Below are 11,513 nucleotides of genomic sequence, written 5' to 3'. Positions count from 1 at the left end.
TGGACCGCCTTGAACGTTCCGTATCCCTGAAGTGGAATATGGCTGATGGAACAGCTTGCTGAAGGCGGCACTTCTCAAATCTGGGGCCTCAGAACACCCTTTACACTCTTAATAATCACTGAGGACCCAAGAAAATTTTTATGGGCCATATTTATCAATATGTACCAAATTAGAAATCAAAATGGAAAAAATTTAAATACTTATTATCAACATATTAACATAAATGATATGCTACAGATAAACATGCTTTTATGAACGATAACTATTTTCAAAACCAAAATAATATGCATAAGAAATTTGAAAATATTGGTTGTCTTTCAGACAGGTTTGTGTACTTGCCACAGTTGTCCACGGCTGTCCACCAGATTTGAAAGAAGAACGAGAAAACCTACCTTAACCTCACACCAGCTTGTGGATCCAATGCTGCCTGCCATTCAGTAAACAGCCATCCTTGCCCACCATCAAGACCTCAGGCACTGCACTGGAGCTGACCCCAGCGATGCACCCTGAGGGGAATTCATGGAGAAAAACAGGACACTGGCCTTAGGTAGTTAAGATGCAGATCAAAGGATAATGTCAGAGGAGCATCTTCACCACACAGAAAGTCCACAAAAATGATCAACTTGGATGTCTGGAGGGCTCTGTGTTTTATTAGCATAATGTTTTGATACTCAACTACAGTTTTCTTCTTTTTTTTCCAGCAAAAACACCTGATTCTCCTGGCTCCTCTCTTACCTCTTTGAAACAGTTCCTCAGAGCAATCTGAGAGGCTGCCATCCCAGGCTGTAGTCTTCAGGAAGGCTGACAATAAAACATAATTCTCCTATTAGGGTGTGCATTTTTTTTTTTTCAGTCAACAAGGGGTAGAGAGAGATCAAAGGTCACCAATCTTTACATAGCAAAGCCAGCAGTGGGGTTTTCTGCCGCACCTACATGTGTGTTACGGTCTCAACAACTCAGGCTTTGGGAAACACCTGCTGTGGGTTATTTTGTCTGGTAAAGTCCCAAAGATGGGAGAGGGATGGCTTCTAAGTGTAATAGGAAAGAACAATTCTGAATCCCTGTTGAATCTGTTGTTTTTTTTTCTTTTTCTTTTTTAACTTTTACCTTTGTATTCCATTGCTTTTGCTACAAGGCTGCTGCCTATAGCCTGAAACATACAGGCTAGCCCATTCTCAAGGCTCTGATCGTTAAAGGTCATTCATAGAGATACCAAGTTGCAGAACAGAGAATAACATTTGTCTTGTTGGAGGTTTACAGGAACATTATGACCTGAGTGAGGTGGACAGCTTTAAGAGAAAAGGATTCCAACTCCAAGAAGTTTGCAACAAACACCTCCCCCCCATTCCTTATTTGGCATAAAAGCAGCCTGGATTCTAACTCTGGTAGAATGAATGGTTCTTTCAGACACTAGTCCACCATCTTCTCAGTGAGCTGGCTTTCTGAATAAAGGCACAAATCGTTACTCCAACAATTTGACCCTGGATTTATGGGCTGTTACACGGCCAGGCATACAAGCTTGGGCTCAGTAACATAAGACAGGTGAGCATCGGTGGTTAGGGGACTGAGTTTTTCACATGGTAAGGGCATCAGAAGGGAGCAGTTAGGAAATGTCCTTCACTAAGGGTGGGAGAAAGATTGACCCCAGGACAAAGAAATGAAGCAGGAAAGTGGAGCAGGCGCTCAACACATCGTGTGATATCGGTTCTGTTTCCTTGAGCTCTGAGGATACTTATGCTGAGTCACCACCTTATAATGATTTTCTCCTACAGCGGAATTTCCCATGGTCCTCCTGTAGGTAGGGGCTAGTTGATACGTCCAACCAGGTACAGCTCGGGGAGACAACAGGACAGGAGGATGGAGCCTTTCCTGTGCTTTGTACTGTTCTCCATCAGGTCACTTTTTGTCACATTCATATACACCTTGCTTGGTTCCAGGAAAGTATCCATATCATGCTGTACTATGATTAGCTTTCTCATCCATGATCTTGGAATCCTCAGGACAGAAACTATCATTTGTCATCACTTAGTACCATATGGCATTTGACATTTAAACAGAATCAATGTTTAAACAGAAAAAAACCTGGAATAAGATGTTTCCCTCAAGGAGGAGAAATCATGACCTATTTGTTTCCAAGTGACTTAAGGAATGACAAGAACAAAAAGAACCAATAAAGACTGCTAACCATGTTGTGATTATATAAACACAGATTTATTGGCTTCTGTCCTTTTATTATATATGTTATGCTCCTGCACAATTAAACTAATATTGGAGGAACTTTGGGATCAATGAAATATTTAGGTGATTAAGTATGCTTTAACATTACCCGCTATTACCAAAGATATCCGTTTATTCAAACTAAAGGGATTGAAAACAAAAAGGAAAAAAGGCAAAAAGGCGGTGGCTTCTCCACCAGACACTCCCCACCCCCCTACCCCGCCCCGCGGAAGGATTGGGAGGGATCGCGACCTCCCCGCAGACTGTCCTCGCGGCGCCTCCGGCCAGCCGGAGCATCCTCGGCGGAGGGGTCCCCGCCACCGCGGCGACCCGGAACGCCGATTCCGCCGCAGCCTCCCTCCCCGGAGGGCCGGGCCAGAGCCGAGCCGGGCCAGGCCGGGGCGCCAGCCGTAGCCACATGTGCCCGCCCCGCAGCGACGCCCGCCCGAGGCCCGGCCCGAGAGTCCCGAGGGAAGCTTGTCCCCGCTCGCTCGCCGTAGGCCGCGCGCGACCCGCGGGAGCGAAACCAAGTCCTGGAGGTTCAAGTTGCAAGTGGGCGGGGACGCGGATATTGTGGAGTGGGCGTTCCCAACCCTTTCTCGGACTACGAGGCCGCCGCCGGCCGGCGAGCAGCAACCATGTGCTCGCCCCGCGCTCTCCCGCGACGAGCTGGCCCTCCCTTTCCACAGCGCCGGGAAGGTGAGTCGGCGGCCAGCAGCCGGCGGGCGGGCGGGCCGGGCGGGGCGGTGGCGGGGGTGAGGGGCGCCGGCGGGCGGGCGGGCCGGGCGGGGCGGTGGCGGGGGTGAGGGGCGCCGGCGGGGGTGAGGGGCGCCGGCGCGGGTAGCGGCCACTCGCCGGCCCCCGTCGCCGCGCTGACGTCACTCGCTCGCGTTTACACGTCACCCATGCGCGCCGCGCGCTGCGCCTGGGTAGTGCGGTGGGGTCTCCGGGAACCCGGCGCAGAACTGGTACTTCCCGGGCGACGGGGCCCTGGAAGGCTGTGGACCTTTGTCTTGTCGCCACTTTCCTCCCGGTGGGCGCCTCCTGGCCCCTCGTGCCTGGGCATTCGGAAGTGTGGACCCGGCTCAGGGGTCGGTGACACGCGGCTTGTTTACCGTCGCGGCCCGCCTCCAGAGCCGCAGGGCGGACCCGCTGACCACCTGCTGGTCGTTGTCCTGGGGCCTGGCCCCTGGTTCCCGCCCCCGTTCCTGTGTTCACGGCACAGGAACAGCAAAGAAGACACATTGTTCATACAGAGTCGTGTCACCCTGACGGGTTTGATCCCTGCGCCCCGGGGTTGGACATGAGTAGTCTGAATAACCATTAAGTTGGGAGAGAAAGCGGGCGTGAAAGAACACGTGGGTATGTGCTGATGCACAACTGTCTTAGTGTTTGGTAAAACCATACGTTTACTGGTGAGGTTTCTGTCTTCCCACCGATCTCTGTTCCAACCCTCACTTTACCTCCCCGGCTTCCGACGTATTTTGTCTTTGGAAACGTGTAAGTTCGCCCGTTTTAGAAGGTAATTTTGAAAGAGCTGTTCTGAATATGGAATCTTAGGCAAAAGACTTCTTTAAACTTCTGTTCTGTTGTATGTGATTAAGAAGTGGAAAACAGTCCCGAACTCACAGGGATGTTGGTGATTGGATTAGGTAAAGTGTATAAACGGCTTGACAAACTGCATTATGTAGTACCTAGTAGGCCCCCAATAAATGCATCTTTTTTTCCTTCCTCTTGGAAAGTCAGCGCTTACGATTTAGAATTCAATATCGTCAATACTGTTTTTTCTGATTTTCTTCTGTTTTCACATACATTTCTGTTATATTTGTGGCTTTGTGTTTAAATCCTTTATAGTCAGTATTTTTAAATTCGTCATTCATACTATCAGTTGCTATCTCAATACTATCCTGTGAGTAAGGAGGCTACTGCAATGCTTAGTTAAAAATGAGTGAAAGGCACTCCTGACCACTATTTCAGTCTCCATGAGAACAGTAAAGTGGTAGGAATAGTTGAGTTTCATTTTATGCCTCACAGAAGATAAATACTTGTTCTGAATTTACATGTTTTTCTTTCTACCCTTTATATCTGGGTGGTTTTGGTCTCAACTGTCTACCAAACCGGCTTATGTAAAAGAAAATTAAAGCACAAATAAGTAATGGGGTTGTGATATCTCCATGCAGTTAAACAATTAAAATGAGTCAAGTGGGGATCCTTGCCAGTGGTTGTGATTATATCAGAAAGGAAATGTTCTTTTTTTTTTTTTTTCCTTTTCTTCCATGTTCTTGAACTTGAAAATGAGAGCACGTTAAAGGGAGAGAGGGACTTCTGATTTTAAAAGATGGAAGGAATGCTTCTTAGGTTTAGGAAAATCGTTAAGATAAAATGTATATGAATTAAGTTCCACTGTCTTCTGTGTAGATAACGATTGGCAGAATATTACGTTTTTAATTGTTAAAAAATATTAAGAATGTAATAAAGATAGATGTTACCAAACTATGCATTTGTTTTGATAGACATGAAGTTTCATGAAAATGAGGGTGTTAATGGGTTGAATTGTGTCTCCCAAAAGGATGACATTCTAACCACCTGAACTTCAGAATGGGAGCTTATTTGGGAATAAAGTTATGCTGAGTGTAATTAGTTGAGATAAGTTCATACTGGAGTAGGGTAGGCTGTTAATCCCATATAACACAGGGAGGAGGGAGAAGGCAATGAAAGGATGGAGGCAGAGATTGGAGTAGTGCATCTGTAAGCCAAGGAACGCCAAAGATTGCCAGCAAACACCAGAAGGTAGAAGAGGCAAAGAAGAATTCTGGCCAGAGTCTCAGGGAGCATGGCCCTGCCAACGCCTTGATTTTGGACTTATGGGCTCTAGAACTGTGAGACTTAAAATTTCTTTTATTTTTAAGTCACCCAGTTTGTTTAGCACCCCTAGGAAACTAATTCAGAGAGTATTTGTAAAGTAGGCATTGAATAATTTTATCATGATGATGTGTGCTGTTAGTGAGAAAAGGCTACATAAAATCTACCAACCTGATAACTTTATTAGTAAGTTTTCTTCAAGTCATTTATTGGTCTCATTTAGGTTAGCTATGTATACGTGTGGTGTAATCAATCAATGAAATTCACCTCAACTTCTAAAGCCAGCTCGAGTCTACTTCACTGAATTATGTTTCCATAAGTAGGCTTGTGTAACATTTTGACATCAGTTCAAATATTATGGAAAGCACTGAGCCAGTGTAATAGCAGGGTTTGTTTTTTTTTTTAACTTATGAAAGGTATCTAAAGTAGACACTGTTGGCCATTTCTTCCCTTCTTTTTACTTGTTTTTGTCCTGGCCGTGGACTTCAGGATCTGATCCTGGTTAGTCTACACCACCATTTCTCCAAGTGTGCTTCTCTGATCAGCAGCATCAGCTCCCTTTGCTTTATCATCAGGAGACGGAAAACCACACAGGGATTTGACAGGGAAAATTTAATATAAAGAATTATTACTAACCATAATGATTGGATGAATGAGATATTGCCTGTAAGAAGTAAAGAGAACTCGAAAGAATACAAGAGTGGCTGATGTGAGGAGCAGCCCCACTCCTGGGGCTAAGAGGGCACTCAGGGAGAAGCCCCTGTTACTAGCCGTCTATTGCTGTGTAGTAAATGATTCTCCAGCTTAGTAATTTAATAAACATATATGGTCTCACATAGTTTCTCAGGGTCAGGAATCTAGTTGCTATAGCTTAAGGTCCAGTTGGCCGTGATTGGTTGTCCTCAGATTTTGATTTCGTAACCTTGAGGCATTTACAGGTCTGGGTTTTGGTGTGCATAGGTAGGTTGGAAAGGTGTTAGAGCCACCTTAGCTAAATGGTCTCCTTGTTTAACTAACTTCATAATATTCTGCTTTTGGTCCCCCTCTCATTCATGAGAGAGTGACATCAAATTGTGTGTAAGTGCCACCTTCAGTCACCATCGGAGTTAAGTTTCTCTTGTCTCATTGTGAAACTCACAGGCTGTGATGTCAGGTCCGTGGAAGAACTGTTTTTGCTGTTCATCTCGTTCAGTTGTTTGTTTCTCCAAGAGCAGAGAGACCACTTGCTGTGCTGCTGGTGGCCATGAATATGCGTTTAAGACCTTTGAGAGGCTACAGACCACCAGGGAGACTATAATGATGACTGTTAGGAGGATAATTACCCTGAGACTGAAGAATAGTCCTTAGCCAGGGCCCCACCCCCATGAACCAAACCGGTTGGTATCAAATAAATCAAAGAATATACCTGATGGGGCATCAACCTGATTTAGCCGAGTGGCTTACTTGCTGATTTGTTTTTATTTGCTACAATAGCAGAGGTGTTGATGCAGGTGTAGCAGGAGGTATCGCTGGCCTGATTAATGCGGAGATCTCCTGGGGGCCTTTAAGGGCCTCCTTTGATTTCCTCTTCTGACAGCAGAACTGTTAAAAGATAAACTTGGGACATGTTACAGATTTTAAGAGATTTGTGAGCACAAACCGATTTGAATCAGGCCGCGCCAAGCCAGATGTGGTCAGGGGCACTTCTCCAGCGGGAGCCTGGGGAGCAGTGTTGGGGTAGGGGCACCAGCCCTCCGGGCAGTCAAAAGCTTAACTCTGTGTATGTGGGTCTTCTGTACTGAGTCTTCCTTATCCAGGGATTTAGCCAACCAGGAATTGTGTAGTACTGTAGTATTTACTATTGAAAAAGATCCACATAACAAAGGGACCCTCGCAGTTCAAACTCGTGTTATTCAAGGGTCAACCGTGTGGAAGCAAAGTAAGGGCATGATTGATTGGCTGTAGCTTAAAGCCTAGTTGTGGGTCTGTGATTGGTTGTCCTTAGTGTTTCGATTTCCTAACCTTGAGGCATCCACAGGCTTAGATTTTGGTTTGCTTACTTGGGCTGCCAGAGCTTCAGAGCTACCTCCGCCCAGTGGCCTCTGTGAATGAATCTCTTGGTGGGGCTTTGCCAGAGCAGAGAAAGGGTGCACCTTGAAGAGGGATGGCAAGGAGTGAGATATGCCTGGAGAGGGGGCGCGTGAATGACACTGGGGGGTCATGAGGCAGAAAAAGTGGACTGGAGCCAATTTTGAAGGACTTGATGGGTCCTGCAGATTGTAAAACTTTTCCACACAAACATAAAGACTAAGAAAATTTTTACTTGGGATCTATAATTTGGCATAATCTTGAGCTGTTGGAAATGCTCCATTTTATCATTCTTCACTTAATTTTCTATATTTCTGTTTCCAAGTTTAAGCTTTTTCACTTCAAAATTTGTTTAATGTCATAATATGTCCTGGAAACATAAGGAAATATTGCACTTTTCAGTAGCCCAGAGAAATACAATTTTTCTTGCATTCAAAATGAACTAAAATGGGGCTGAGGGAGGGGATATACCCCTACAGCCTTTCTCTTCAGAATGAGATTTGTGGACCAAACACTTCAGCCTTCCCTGAAAGCTTGTTGGAAGGTGCAGCTTCCACCCTACACCCGGGGAACCAGAATCTGCATTTGGTTCTGAAAGGGTCCCCAGGCCAGCGGAGGGTCCATGTGCCCGTTATGTTGGTGAGCACCGCTGACAGCTTGTTGAATTTTCCTGTAATGTGCACTTCACCTGCAGCCAGTTTTCAGTTCCCGGTATGGGGTATGGAAAATATTGACGTGGGAGGATTATGGAGGGGAGACTACAGAATGTTTGTTGTAAATCAGTGTTTCCCATTGCTTGGCAGTGAAGTGTGGTGCGGTTGAGAACTTGGATAGGCCTGGGTTGGATGTCTACTTTTATGCCACTTATTCGCTATAGACTTCGGGCAATGATGGTACCTTCCTGATAGATTATGGCAATTACGTCAGTGTCAGTTAATACATGTAAACACTTAGAACAATACCCATTAACATAGGATAATAGCATTTATCTCATCAGCTTATAGTAAAGGGTTAAATTGAAAAGGTACTTGAAGTTCTTAATATAATATTGGTGTAATATATTGGTTGAAAACATATGGTAATGTAGTTGTGACACAACCCCTTCCTCATTAGGTTGCTAGGGTGTTTGAGTTAGTCTATTTAAAGCACTCAAAACAGTGCCTAATACAATTAGTACCTTGTTACACAGTTACTAACACATGGGTGAGTAGTTGAAGAGGTCAGTTAGTGGTAGCTGTTAGCATTATTATGCATCTATTAGCATTATTATCTATCTTATTTTTTATTATTAGAGTGTAAAATGTGATCATGAAAAATTTCGTAGTTTCTTTCTTTCATGGAATATTAAAATGTTACACATCCTCTCTCCTTAGAGAAGGGCTTATTCTTGTGCCTTTTCCTTCTGAGGAGAATGTAGTCAGACGGGCAGTGTTCGTGTAGGTGTGTTCACAGATTATCAGCAGTTCCCAGATTTCTAAATCCCACACCGCACGCTTTCCTCACTGTCATCATCTCTGCAGTAGGGGCACTAACGCGCCTGGTGGTGAGGGTGAAAAAGGATTATTGGATGTTGGAAAGTCAGCTCAACTGTCTGCCCACAGCTCTGTCAGCTCATCTTCTGTTTTCATTTGGTCCTCAGCGTCATTGAGAATTGTTGTATATCGTGACATGGGTCTACAGAATCACATGCTTATGCTTGAAACCTCAAATAGGAGCTCTGAAGGTTTAATCCATGATTAGTGAGGGCCTACTGTAATTCCTTTTTGTTTCTCTTCCCCACTTAACTTTACTCTTTGAGACAGGAATTTTTTCTTACCTATGCTTGAATTACTATTATTAAAAAGAAAAAAACTTCACACTTGATACCAAGCCAGGACATAGTAGATACTGAGTAAATGTTTGTTGAATGAAGAATAAATGTACTAAAGTAAAAAACTCTTATTGTTTTATTGGAATTATTTTTATATATTATTTAATAGCATCATTTTATTTTTAAAATCTCTTCTGTGTCTAGAATGTTAGGTAGGGTCATGATCTAGGTCCTCTAGACAATATTCTAAACTAACGTAAGACTGTAATGTACCTTATGGGTGTCGCAGGTGAGGCCTGTACTCTGTAGTGCCACCTGGTAGTCTTCTGGGGCCAAAACAGGTTTTGAGCAAATTTTACTTGAATAGAATTGAATATAGCAAACTGAGTTGCCTTCTCAGAAAGTGCTTCTCTTCCATAGATTTTAGCTAATACCATGCAGCAATTGTGTAATCAAAATAAAGCCTAACTTTTCACTGACAGCTTTCCAAAAGTAAGTATAGTTTGACCACAAAGTCCCACTGTCCCTATGCTAACTATAATCATGTGTGCTTTGAGCCTTTGGGTGCAGTTTATTAATATACCATCACTTAGCCATTGTCCTTGGTTCTTTATTGAGATTGTAAACTTTCTTGTAGTTATCATATATATCCCTTAGAGTATACACAGCAGGTTATCAATTCATTTTTAAGATATGAAATAAATACATCAAAATTGGACAGTTGCATGTGTTTAGAATATGTAGTCTAGAATATTTTCTGTTAATAGTATTACTGAGCTTGAAAAAAGGAAAAGAGAACAGACCTGATTATGTAAATATATGTTTTTTTTTAAAAGAATGAACAATTTTCAAACACCTAAGCCAACAGCATTTCCTCGACACACATTTGGTTTAGATAAGCATCCTTCTGTTTCTTGAAAACACTAGTAGTGAAGGTAGGAGTCGCACCACCATCTCATTCTTTACCGTCAACGTGTACAGCGTTTCCCCTTTTCTCCTTCAGTAACTTACTTTGAGGTCTCGATCGGGGTACTTTTGCTTATTCATTTTTGTTTGCAGACAGAGTCTTAGAAAACCAAGCCCACCTTCCTCATATGTGTAAACCATTCTAAAGCATCTTCCCCTGGGAGATCCGAGATTATGGAATGCTGTTTCCTCAGCCTGTGCCCTAGAGGAAAGAGGTCTGTGAAACCTTTCCTGTGAAAGAATTCCTGGCTGGTGTCTTACATGTGCACGTATCCTGGTGTGTGTACTCTGTATCATCACATACACAAAACTTGGGTCTATTTTTTATTCTCTTTAAAAACGTAGGTAAGTTATTATTTAACTTTAGTTTCTTTGTCTGTAACATGGGGATGATAATGCTGTAAGTTATCAGAATTGAATTAGATGAAGTGTCCCAAGTGCCGAAATGTATGAGGAGTGTAATAAATGATTGTATTCATAAGCTCTCATGGTACATTTAAAGTATTCATGCTCAGAAGTTTGACTCTAGAATACAGGTTCAAACCCTTACCTTTTGCTTTAGGAGTTATTTATATGTGCATGTTAAACACCTATTTTGAGAGTTTCTACTCTCTTCAAAGTTCAGATCATGATTTTTTAAGGTTGTTAGTTTTTTTAAAGATTTCTGTGTTTTTATATTTGGCGGTTGTATTTCCTCGAACACAACTTTCATGAAAAGATACGGAAAAACATCAGTATTTGAGAAAGAGAATGATTGCGTATTCCTTACTTTTCAGCCTGGACTGCTTATCTCTTCAGAAAGGACCACACGCTCTTTGTGCGTCGGCACAGAGTGGGGCACCTTCCACGTGCGGACTCCTGACCCTTCTAGAAGCCTCATGTCAGATGCTAGTTTCTCAGTTTCTCAGACTTGTCCAGGGAGACTTCTTTACTCGGCCACACACAGGCCATTCAAAGGGTTAAATAAGAAAGTCGTGTTATTTTCCTGTTGCTACCATAAAAAGTTACTACAAGTTATTGGCTTCAAACAGCCCATTTATTTCCTCACAGTTACGTGAGTCGGGAGCCCGGGTGCAGTGTGGCTGGTCACCTGCTCAGAGGCTCACAGGCCAAAGTCAAGGTGTCGGCAGGGCTGTGCTCCTTTCCGGAGGCTCTGGGGATGAGCCGCTCCAGTCTCAGGTGGACAGGGAACTCAGGGCCCTGGGGCGTAGCAGTGTGGCCCCTGTTTGCTTGCTGCTGTCGACTGGGGCTTCTCTTTGTTCCCAGGGCTGTCTGACTCCTTGTCAGGCTTCCACGTGGCCCTGCAGCCACATGAGAGCTGGCGTCTCACACTGCAGAGCTCTCTGCCAGCACCTTCGGCCACATCCTTTGGCTCCAGGCAGAGGAAGGACTCATGTGGATAGATTGGCCCCACTTGAATGCCCCAGGACACTCCCTACTTTAAAGTCTGTGACACGTTTCAGATTCCAGGGATTAGGGCGTGGACATCTCTCGAGGCTCTTCTGCCTCCCCTGAAAGTCCTCAGCATGGTGGTTAGAAGCGTGGAGTCGAGCTGGTTGCCTGGGTACCACTCGTGGTTTGTATCATTTTG

General features: G+C 44.1%; 1 long non-coding RNA gene across 11 annotated transcripts in view; it reads left to right on the top strand.

Annotated features, from left to right (window-relative positions):
• Positions 1–2,436: 2,436 nt before the first annotated feature.
• Positions 2,437–11,513, top strand: part of LOC105078618 (lanC-like protein 2) — a 104,431-nt gene continuing 95,354 nt past the window's right edge. For 4 of the 11 annotated variants that reach the window (XR_012509704.1, XR_012509689.1, XR_012509699.1 and 1 more), the window contains exon 1: positions 2,440–2,916. This is a non-coding gene — a long non-coding RNA (lanC-like protein 2). Of the gene's footprint in view, positions 2,917–3,107; positions 3,580–11,513 lie in introns of those variants that run through there. The other 7 variants (XR_012509691.1, XR_012509697.1, XR_012509685.1 and 4 more) reach the window with 7 other exon arrangements.

Source organism: Camelus bactrianus, chromosome 1, assembly GCF_048773025.1.
Source record: "Camelus bactrianus isolate YW-2024 breed Bactrian camel chromosome 1, ASM4877302v1, whole genome shotgun sequence".
Lineage (NCBI taxonomy): Eukaryota > Metazoa > Chordata > Mammalia > Artiodactyla > Camelidae > Camelus > Camelus bactrianus.
Note: the sequence above shows the minus strand (reverse complement) of the source record. Positions and strands in the feature narration are given on the sequence as shown.